Source organism: Anopheles coluzzii, chromosome 2 (genome assembly GCF_943734685.1).
Source record: "Anopheles coluzzii chromosome 2, AcolN3, whole genome shotgun sequence".
NCBI classification, from domain to species: domain Eukaryota; kingdom Metazoa; phylum Arthropoda; class Insecta; order Diptera; family Culicidae; genus Anopheles; species Anopheles coluzzii.
Window position 1 is genome coordinate 73,215,657 of NC_064670.1, and position 12,034 is coordinate 73,227,690.

The 12,034-nt window shown below is 37.7% G+C and overlaps 1 long non-coding RNA gene across 1 annotated transcript; it reads left to right on the top strand.

Annotated features, from left to right (window-relative positions):
* The first annotated feature begins 8,775 nt into the window (after positions 1 to 8,775).
* Positions 8,776 to 9,325, top strand: LOC125906623 (uncharacterized). The gene is made up of 2 exons (XR_007451984.1): positions 8,776 to 8,906; positions 8,986 to 9,325. It is a non-coding gene; the product is annotated as an uncharacterized LOC125906623 (long non-coding RNA).
* Positions 9,326 to 12,034: the final 2,709 nt, after the last annotated feature.

A 12,034-nucleotide genomic window follows, 5' to 3' on the forward strand; every position in this document is an offset into this window, starting at 1 on the left:
AAATGCCAATTTATAAAGTGTGGTTGCAAAATCAAAATTGTTAGTGCTAAACGAATTTTAATCAAATGTAAACAATTCGATTATTAAATACCTATACCAATAACACTCGTCGTATTTGACAACTGCCGTCGATCATGGATTTGTGCTTTTTCTAAGGTCGAAAATACACCGACCGGAATTTCGCGGCCGTGGAATTCCGCCTGTAGGAAATTGTGTGGATATGACAGTTCAGAAAAGTAGCCGTTGACAGTTTGTATATGGGTTGATGGCCAAATGTTTTATATGACGACACCTCCTTTATACCCACTTTGGTCTTTTTCTAGCTGCCATCAGATGCTAAATGTTGTGATGATGCACAGGACCAAAGTCTATATAATACAGTGGTCGGTGCATAGCTCGATTTTGGTCCACCATTTTGAAAGCTTGTTTTTGACACTAAGCTGAAAAAGTTTGTGAGCGATTCCACACAACCAAACACTTTTTAGGGCCAATTGTGCTTTTTCTGCACAAAATCTAGTGTAGCTATACATTTCTTCTCATGTACGTGGCATGGAGAAGTTTTTTCAATAATTCATCACTTGAAAACGAATAAAATCAGGAAACAAGCCTGTTAGCTTTGGTTCTCTTGAGCTGCACATGATTTCGTCCTAATTTTGGGCACTGATCTTGTTATAATCAATAATTGTACTATAATTCTATCTGTTCTTGATATTCGTCAACTTTTTTAAGTACAATATTACGAACAAACGATGTAAAAATGACCAAAAATGCATTCAGACCAATGCATGCACAACAACTAAAACCTCAATGTATGCTACGATGAAACTATTGAAGCTTTTTCAACCAGCTGTCAAAACTTTCCCACTGTAAACATTGAATTTAGCTCGCTAGTTATATAAACCTCGCTACACACGTCACACTTTAATAACCTTAGTTTGTGTGTCACTTTTGACACTGGTGAAAACGTCAGACGGGCAGAGATACGATGTTTAGAAGTCGACAAGATAGGACTTGTGCGGTATGCTGTAGCTTTGTGCAGAAAATAAAAATATAATGTCTTACAACCTCAGAAGTGGGATATCGAACGAGAAAACAATGGAGCCATCTATTTCGAAGGATAAAATGATGGGTGTTCTTAAAGAAGTTGGCGAAACCGTACCTGAATCAGCTTCCATCACCCAAGTCAGGCGGCTATTTGATGCAACACACACCGAAAGCAAAATGGCGACTATCCAGACCACGCCATCTTCTCTGGAATTTGAAACATGGGCCGAAGCAGCGTCAGGCAATACAGAAGCTTCGGCGAGTACAATTGAGACATTGACTGCAAAATTAAAACAATTGAAGCTGGAAAAAGAAGTTTCGCTTCTTAAACAAGAAATGGCCAACATGAAGCAAATACAACAACCACTGCCGTTGGACACAATCAAATGCATCGAAGGGCTAGTTGATAGTTTTAGTGGCAAAAAGGATGAGAATGCCGAATGTTGGATTAAGCAACTTGAACAAACTTTTCAATTGTTCAATGTTAATGAACTAGAAAAAAATTATTATCACGCGCCGACTTTTGAATGGTACCGCTGCAATGCTGACAAAATATACAGTGTTTACAAGCTACGACGAGTTAAAACAACAAATTCTGGAAAATTTCTCAACTAAACCTTCACCGGAGAGTGTATATCATCAGCTTCGCCGTAGACAGCTTCTTCCTCAAGAAAGCACCATAAGATATGTGCTAGAAATGGAAAATATTGCTAAAAACGCCACAATATCAGAACAAGAACTAGTTTCAATAATAATCGATGGAATTGGAGATCCTGTGAATGCTGCTGCGATTCGTTTTTCTGCAAACTCTTTGACCGATCTTAAGACAGCCCTGCAAAAATACGAATCGATACGTTTGCAACCGGTGTCAGTTTCATTCAAACCAAGGATAATGACCAGACCTGACAATGTTGGAGGTATAAAATGCTACAATTGTTCGAACTACGGGCATCATCAACGGAACTGCCAGCAACCACGACGGCGAAATGGGTCTTGCTTCCTATGTGGAAATATGGGACACGTTGCTCGAGATTGCACTCATCGTACTCAATCGACGTCGGCTGCCATCTACCATAGTGAAGCATATCAAAACAATGTTATCCACGAACCGAACTATAATGAAAGCGCAGTTCAGATAGAAGCTATTCAGGAGGTAAGTGTTGCTTTCAAAGTCTCTAATGAGTTCAAGATTTTGCCCTCACGTGTACTTTCTTTGTTTGATACGGGTAGCCCTAGGAGTTTTGTCAGCGAAGAGCTTGTCCCGACTTTTGCCCAAAATCCGTGTTTTTCTGGATTCCGCGGATTAGGAAATCAACCTTTGACATCGCTGGGGTATGCAGAAGGAAGAATTCGTTTTCGTGACACTTATGTTAACCATTCATTTATCATCATTCCAAAGAAACAAATGGCATGGTCTATTATCATTGGACGGGATTTGTTAAAAAAATTTAATATTCATTTGCATTACATACGTTACCGTTATTCCAAACAAAGTTTAATGAATTACAAAACCATAAATAAAAACGAACTTCAACCACACATGAGAGCGCGTCTTGAACATTTAGAGATTTTGCGGGGTTTTTGTAAGCATGGGGAGGATATTCATTCGCAGTCCATTGGTTCGGTTGATGATAATAATATTGCTGTCTCTGAAAATATAACCACGACATTTAGCGAGTTATGTGCGATCGACATTAGTTCCGAGGAGGCAAAAATAGATGTAGGCTCCAATTTAAACCACGAACAGTCACAGGAAATAATTTCTGGGGTATTTAATCATTATTTGCGAGTGTCAACAGAGTCAATTACGGAGTCCGTTCATTCAATGACAATTAGTGTCACAAATAGTACTCCCATCTATTGTAAACCACGGCGATTATCTTTTGCTGAACGAAATCAAATTCGAGACATAGTTCAAGATCTTTTACAAAAACAGATAATCCGCCCTAGCAGTTCCCCATATGCCTCTGCGTTAGTATTAGTTCGCAAAAAGAACGGTGAGACTCGTATGTGTGTCGATTACCGACCTCTAAACAAAATCACGATACGGGATAACTACCCTTTACCGTTAATCGACACGTGTCTTGAACATGTCAGCAATAATAAGGATTTTACTCTCTTGGATTTAAAGAGCGGATTCCATCAAGTTAGAATGCATGAGGACCCCATTAAATATACGTCTTTTGTTACACCAGATGGGCAATATGAGTATGTGAGAATGCCGTTTGGATTGAAAAATGCTCCTTCACAATTCCAACGGTTTATTAATTCAGTTTTGCGAGAGTATATAGATGAAAGGAAACTTGTAGTTTATTTGGACGACATAATTATTGCGTCAAAAAATATAGACGAACACGTAGCAACACTTAATAGCGTTTTGCGAACGATAAAGAAAAACGGGCTTGAACTGCGTTTGGATAAATGCAAATTTGGTCATAGTGATCTGGAATATTTAGGGTACCATGTGAATTCTAAGGGAATACATCCAAGTGACTATCATTTAAAAGCAATCCAGAACTATCCATTACCCGCAACAGCTAAAGAAGTGCAACGCTGTTTGGGTCTTTTTTCATATTTTAGACGCTTTGTACCAATCTTTTCTAATATTGCTAAACCTTTGAGTAACTTGTTGAAGGAGAACACAAAATTCGTTTTCGATGAAACTTGTATAGACGCTTTTAATAAATTAAAAACAAAATTGTTAAATGCTCCGGTCCTAGCGATATATGATCCCAACAGAGAGACTGAATTGCATTGTGATGCGAGTTCAATAGGATTTGGGTCGATTCTCCTACAGAAGCAAGATGATGGAAAATTCCACCCGGTGGCTTATTTCTCCAAAACTGCTTCTGCAAGTGAAGCAAACCTGCATAGTTACGAACTGGAGACTCTTTCGGTAATTTATGCCCTTAAGCGTTTCCATTCCTACGTGCACGGTATCCATATCAAAATAGTCACGGATTGCAATTCACTAGTAGAGACCCTATAGAATCGCAATTGTTCGGCAAAAATTGCCAGATGGTCTCTATTTTTGGAGGATTACGATTACTCAATGCCATATCGCCCCGGCAATGTAATGAGTCATGCTGATGCCCTCAGCCGTAGCAATGTAGCTGCAGCAGTCGACGACATTGACATTAACTTCCAGTTACAAATTGCCCAGTCACAGGATCCCGAAATACAAACACTAAAAACTAGGCTTGAAAACAATACGGTACAAGGATACTTATTAATGAATGGGACTGTGTACCGTCAACCTTCCCAAGGAAAATTGCAACTGCTTGTTCCTAAAGGCATGATAACCAACTTAATTAGTAACATTCACATGTTGATACATGTTGTGCCCAACTGAGTAAGTTCTATTGGTTTGCTGGAATGAAAAACTATGTGCAGAATTACATAAAAAATTGCCTCAAATGCATAATGTACTCCGCACCACCACGGAAAGATCAGCGTAATATACACAATATATACAAAGCTCCAATTCCTTTTGATACAGTTCATATAGATCATCTAGGACCACTACCTTCCCTGCAATCAAAGAAAAAGTTTCTACTTGTAGTCATCGATTCATTTACAACATTTACAAAACTATACTCAGCCACGTCCACAAGTAGTAAAGAAGTATGTAATGCATTAAAACAATATTTTGCCTATTACAGTCGGCTACGTGTTTTACGTCGAATGAATTTAAAAAATTTCTCGAAAATAATAATATTTCTCACATTTATACTGCTGTTTCTTCTCCTCAAGCAAATGGTCAAGTGGAAAGAGTAAATAGAGTAATAAGACCAATTTTAAGCAAAATTTCTGATCCTTTAGATCATGCCGATTGGAGCTCAAAATTACAAATGGTAGAATATTCATTGAATAACACTGTGCACTCGTCAACAAAAAATGTTCCATCCATTCTTTTGTTTGGTGTTGAACAGCGCGGCACCGTCATTGATGAGTTGACAGAATATCTTGATGGAAGTATTGAATACCCTAGAAATTTTGAAAAAATACGTTCTGAGGCCTCAGAAAACATAATCAAGTCACAACAAGTAAACATGAACCAGTTTTGTAAGAAACATCGCCCTGCTCTAGAGTTTGAAGAAGGAGACTTAGTAGCCATCCGTAACATAGATAATACTCCCAATACAAATAAAAAACTTGTAGCTAAATTTAAAGGACCATATGTCATACATAAACGATTGCCACATGATCGCTACGTAATCCGTGATGTCGATGGTTTTAAACAAAGTCAGATACCATATGATAGCATTTTAGAGTCAGACAAGTTGAGGTCGTGGATTGCGGTGAATTGTGACCCTTTAACTGAAACCCCCAGCAACACTATAGAAACAAATTGAGGACAATTTACTGTCAGGAACAGCCGAGCTGTAAACATTGAATTTAGCTCGCTAGTTATATAAACCTCGCTACACACGTCACACTTTAATAACCTTAGTTTGTGTGTCACTTTTGACACTGGTGAAAACGTCAGACGGGCAGAGATACGATGTTTAGAAGTCGACAAGATAGGACTTGTGCGGTATGCTGTAGCTTTGTGCAGAAAATAAAAATATAATGTCTTACACCACGCTTTTTGATCAAATGTTCTGGACGACTCGACCTCTGTATTATATAGACTTTGCACAGGACACTGTAAATCATCATTTCCTTATGTCAAAACTGTTTTTCAATATGTCTGTCAACTTGGGCTACGACTTTAATTCTTGGGTATTTATCCTGTGTTATCAAACTTGTCTTAATTTTTTCGCTGCAATGCATTAGGCCCATGTCTGTGTTCCATCGCATGCGATTTTATCGCACGTGCTGTCAAAAGCTTTTTCGTATAATATTGCGATTATTTGGATGATTTTACTAATATAACGATTATGAAAAATTAAGTTGAGATTGCTCCTACAAAACACCACACATTTAGTTTGACAGATAAAATCGGATGCAGCGTCCGACGAAATCAAAATTTTTTGATTCCGTCGTACGACGAAATCGCACGGCCGACGTTGTCTGTCAAATCTCGTATAAAATTTTGACAGGCCTTCCGATAAAATCGCATCCGATGGAGCACAGGCACGGGCCTTATGAACACCTGAGGCCAAAATTACACGGACCAGAATTTTGCGGTCGCAGAATTCCGGTTGCTGAAAAATGTATGGATATGACAGTTCGGGAAAGTTGCCGTTGACAATTTGTTTATGGATTTGACAGCAGGTGGTACATGTATTTTTGGTCTAATATAACAACAAATGCCACTTTCAATGCACATTGATTAAAATAAAAACCTATGACTCCGTAATGTTCTTCAAATAATAAACAATACAAATTAATAAAAGAATAGAGACGTTGTCGTTAACACATAAAAAAATCTGGAAACAATAATAATGCAAATGGATGATTTTTTTGTAACAGAATTTTATATAAAATAAAATAATAAGCATTTCTTTATGCAGACGAAAACATAATATCGTGTGTATTTTTACAAGAACGTAGAGTTTGTTTTGCTTTATATGTTGTTATTTTGTTGAAAAATATGTGTTGCTCTTTTTTAAATTCAATTTAGGTTTAACTCATTCTAATGGTTTTTAACTGAATGTTTCAAAAATAAAACCTGATTTCATATGTAACACATATAAACGATAATCTTTCCAACACGTGCATGACGCAACCTGGTAATCCATATAAACGATAATCTTTCCAACACGTGCATGACGCAATCTGGTGTTGATTTCAAATTGAAAACTGCTTGATAGCTGCTCGAAAACTGCTATACAATGCAATCAGCTGACAGGCTGAAATTTCAGCCTACGAGCTAGAAACGGAAAGGCCCCCAGTTTCAGAAAAACGAACAAGGTTACTACCTAAAAAACTACACGAATTAGTTTTCTTACAACACAATTCATAATATATTCTCTCTATTTCTTCTCTTTGTAAAACAGTTAAGGTATAGTTGAGCTTTTTTTAAATAAAATTTTTGTTAACAGTTAATAAATGTTGAACATAATGAACTATGAAATACTTTTAAACACAACTAAATGAATGATAAATTTTGCCAGGCACACTCTATGATATCAACTAGTATGTAAATATATTGTAAAATTGGAAATAAGACAACGCGTTTGTTTGTTAAACTGCTTGTTTGCTTTTGGTTCAACCGCGCTGTTGAATACACTTCTGCAACTTTACTATGCAGCAATTATTGGTTAACCCAAATTATTAACGTAGGCTAAATAACGAAGAAATAATTTGTTAATAAAAAATTATGCTAAGGATATGGCTGGGTCATATTGAATAAAAAATGAACGATAGAATCGCCGTTCGCGTTCGGTTCTTTTTACTGAGCGAACTAGTACGCTCGCGATCGGTGAAAAGAGTCGTTTTGCCCATGCTTAGTCCCAATGTTAAATCAAGCAAACACATGTAATGAACGTAATTGTTTATATTGTTTCAGCAAACATGGATGCATCAGTTGCCGCACTTCGACGCCGAAACAAGACTACTTCTTATGAAGGCAGGAACCGAGTGATAGCAGCATATGAAAAGGGAACATCTGGAAAATATATCGCCACAATGCTGGACATGAATCGAGGAACTGTTTGTAATAAGCAAGGTTGCTGGCAACACTGGCATATGACAGTTCTGGCTGCTTGGGGAATGATCCAGCAGACGTGCTTGGGAACTAGAGAGCAACAGACGTATACGTAATAAAGTGTACATAATAAAACTTATTACATGGTGTCAGAAGTGTAAGAACTCTCGGAACCTAAAAGCAAACGGGAAAGTATCGTCCAATATCCGGTAAATCGTGGATTTATTGTCGTTTGCCAGCAGAACAAACGCATATTAAAGTCGCATATTGCGTGTATCAAGAGAAGAAAAGAAGCAGCAAGATGGCGGCAAATTCAGCAGACCGCTTACCAAGAGCGGTGGATTGCTCAGATTTGACAAAAGAATGGCCAAAATGGAAGCAGCAGTTTCACATCTTTATGATTGCGAACAGCGTAACAAAATCAACGAGGACGAGCGGAACAAGATCGCGATCTTTTTATGGCTAGTTGGTGATCACGGAGTTGAAATATACAACACATTATTTCCCAGCAACGGAGACATGAAGGCAATGTTCGGTGAAATTGTCGAAAACAATGCAAAAAAAGATGATAAGGGAGATGCTGCTAAAAAAGAAGAAATAGGCAGAACATTGGATGACGTCATTACTGCTTTTGATTCTTACTGTCTTCCAAGAAAAAATTTGGCCATCGAAGCGTTCAAATTCAACCTCATAGAGCAGAAAGAAAATCAACCCTTTGCAGAGTTTGAAACGGCACTACGAAAACAAATGGCATTTTGCGAATTTGAGTGTGCAAATTGTCACGCATCCTATGCTGACCGAATGCTTCGTGATCGTATTATAGTCGGCATCCAGAATAAAACGTTGCAGCTAAAATTGTTGGATGCAAAAGACGAGCCACTTAAAAACGTCGTAGAAATGTGTAAAACGTATGAGGCTGCATCAAAACACAAGCAGCTAATTCAGACCAACGATGTACATCACCTCAATAGTGTAGAAAAAGATGCTGGAAATTGGAAAATAGACACAATTCAGCGTAGTGAACTTCATAAGGCAAGCTGCTATAACTGTGGACAATCTTTTAACGGGAGTCATCGTCGTTATTGTCCTGCAAAGAATGTGACCTGTAACAATGCGGAAAGCGGAAAGCGGGGACATTTGATGAAATTCTGCAAAGCTCCGAAGATCAACAGCAACAGTGACATCTCACGGGAACCGGTACGAACAACGCATGAAGTGAAGCAAAGGAACGACAAAGATGTAAACATGATCGCGTGGGCTGATTCAGGTAACATTGTTAGAGATGTTTATTGTGAGGGTATGGAAAATAGGGATTCTTATGAATTTCAAAATAATTATTATTGTAGAGTAAACTGTAACGTAGCAACAGTGGGTTCCAATTACAAATGGACTAAACGATACCTAATTCAGGACTGGCCAGTGGAATTTAAGCTTGATACCGGTGCAGATGTCAATTGCATTCCTGTTAGCGTGGTTACCCGTATGAACTTACCGTTGTCGAAAGAGCGTACATTTAATGTTGTGGATTATAATAATAATCGTATAAAAATACACGGTCAGATTCGTCTTACTTGTGTTGACGAGGAAACCAAAAACGCATTATCAGCTAATTTCTTTGTTGTAGATGACAATCTTCAACCAATATTGGGATTACAAACATGTATAGCATTTGGATTGCTGAAACGCTTGAATAGTATAGAATCATCTCAGTCTTTTCCATCAGACAGGAAAACGTTCATTGATTCAAATGCAGATCTTTTTGAAGGCCTGGGAAACCTTCCAGGGGAATGCACTATAGCGCTTAAAGAAAACTCCACTCCCCCCTTGCACTACAAAAAGCGCATACCAATTAGCCTGCACTCTCGTTTAAAAGATGAGCTTAAAAATATGGAATCTTTAGGGATTATTAGTTCGGTTGAATACCCTACAGATTGGGTAAACAATATGCAAATTGTCGAAAAACCTAATGGTGCTTTACGTATTTGTCTAGATCCGAAACCATTGAATGAATGTATCAAAAGGGAACATTTTCTTATCCCAAAGTCAGAAGATCTTTTAAGTCGTATGACAGGAAAAAAAATATTTACCGTATTAGATCTTAAAAATGGGTTTTGGCAGTTGAAACTAGATAGAAAAAGTTCGGGTCTAACCACGTTTATGACACCGTATGGTAGATTCCGTTGGAATCGTGTGCCGTTTGGAATAAGTAGTGCACCAGAAATGTTCCAACAAAGAATGGTAAAAATATTTGGGGATATTCCTGGAGTTGAAGTATATTTTGATGATCTGACCATTACTGGAAAGGATTTTGAGGAACATGACAAAACTCTATCAATTGTTCTTGAAAGAGCTAGACAAAATAACATAAAATTTAACTCTAGCAAAACCCAATACAGAACTGATGAGATCAAGTTCATGGGTCACATATTATCTGATGGTAAAATAAGACCAGATCAATCTTACATAAATGCAATTGTTGATATGCTCCGACCAAAAAATAAGTCAGAGGTGCTTCGTCTTCTGGGATTGCTAAAATATCTAGGTAAATTTATCCCCAAATCTATCCAAACGAACCGCCTTACTGCGACAACTGTCTCGCAATGATGTTGAATGGTCTTGGACCGAGCAACACGAACGTGAGGTTGACGATATATTAGAGACGATTACCAATCAACCTGTGCTAGCAATGTTTGATATTGACAAGCCTATAATAGTTCACACAGACAGTTCTAAAGATGGCTTAGGGAGTGTTTTAATGCAGAATGGAAAGGCCATAGCATATGCATCTCGCACACTATCCAAAAGTGAACAAATTGTTGGCTATTGGCTATTGTTTTTGCTTGTGAACGATTTCATCACTTTTTATATGGTCACGAATTCACTGTTCAATCGGACCACAAGCCACTAGAAGATCTGGTTAAACGTGATATTGATGATGTTACTCCTCGTTTGCAACGAATGTTCCTCCATCTATTGAAGTATCCAGGAATGATCATAAAATACACACTTGGTAAGGAATTACTTATAGCTGACTGTCTCTCACGAGCAGCACTGCCAGACAATAAAGACTTTAGCAACGAGCTATCGGGGATAATTCATGCAATATCCAATAAAGCATGCTTATCGACTGATAATTATAATTACTATGTAGGTAAACTCAATGATGATGAAAGATACAAACAAATTGTCAATTATGTCAAACAGGGCTGGCCGTCATATCATCAACTAGATTCATTAGGACAATTGTTTTATAAGCATCGACACTTGCTTCATTTTGAAAATGGATTGTTGTTCAAAGAGCATCGATTGGTTGTTCCTACTCTCATGCAACCAACTATTTCCAAATGGTTGCATGCTCCTCATCTAGGCATAGAAAAAACTCTCGCAAGAGCCAGGTCCCAGTTTTTTTGGCCAGGTATGTCGAATGACATCACTGAACTTGTTAAAGCATGCCAGGTTTGCGAAAAGTTTACACGTAACCAACAAAAAGAACCCCTTTTACAAGACACACCTCCTAGTTATCCATTTGAGAGAGTGAGTATAGATTTATATGAATACGCAGGGAATGACCATATCGTAATTATAGATGCATATTCAGGGTATCTTATTTCTAGGCAGTTAAATGAAAAATCAATAAGATGTGTCCTGGAAGTCTTAGATCGCGTGTTTTGTGAATATGGGTATCCCACGCAAATCAGGTGTGACAATGTTCCATTCAATTCTACTGCATTAGTAACGTATAGCAATGATACAAATATTAACATATCATTTTCTAGCCCAAGAAACCCTCAAAGTAACGGATTAGCAGAAAAAGGTGTAGCTATTGCTAAAAATATAATCAAACGATGCTATGAAGCTGACGATATCAAATATTTTCAATATCGGCTTCTAGAGTATAACACCACAACAGTAGCGACAATGGGTCTTTCTCCAGCACAATTATTCTTTGGTCGCCAGCTTAAGTCTCGCTTACCCACAAATAGTGCGTTGTTACATCGCAATTGCATTGATTAAAAACTCATCGAAAGGAAAATATTTTCCAAGCGACAACATCAAAAGAAATTCTATGATCGAGCTTCAAAACCATTGCCAGTCCTGAACATAGGAGATAGAGTGAATTTCAAAAAGACAGGAAAAGAATGGAATAATGGTAAAATTGTTCGTCAGGTAAACAGTAGATCGTACATAGTTCAAGACAATTTTGGAAATCATTTTCGACGGAATAGAAGATTTCTGGTGAAAACTGCAAATATGATCCCAAATAACAATGACATATTCTATCAAAAAGATGAGATTCATGTAGGTTTACCCATAAGTATGGCCGCATCTCACGTTGAAAATAGATATCAGCCAACTGAAAGCATAGAAACACAAGATACCAAGGCATTGGAAAAT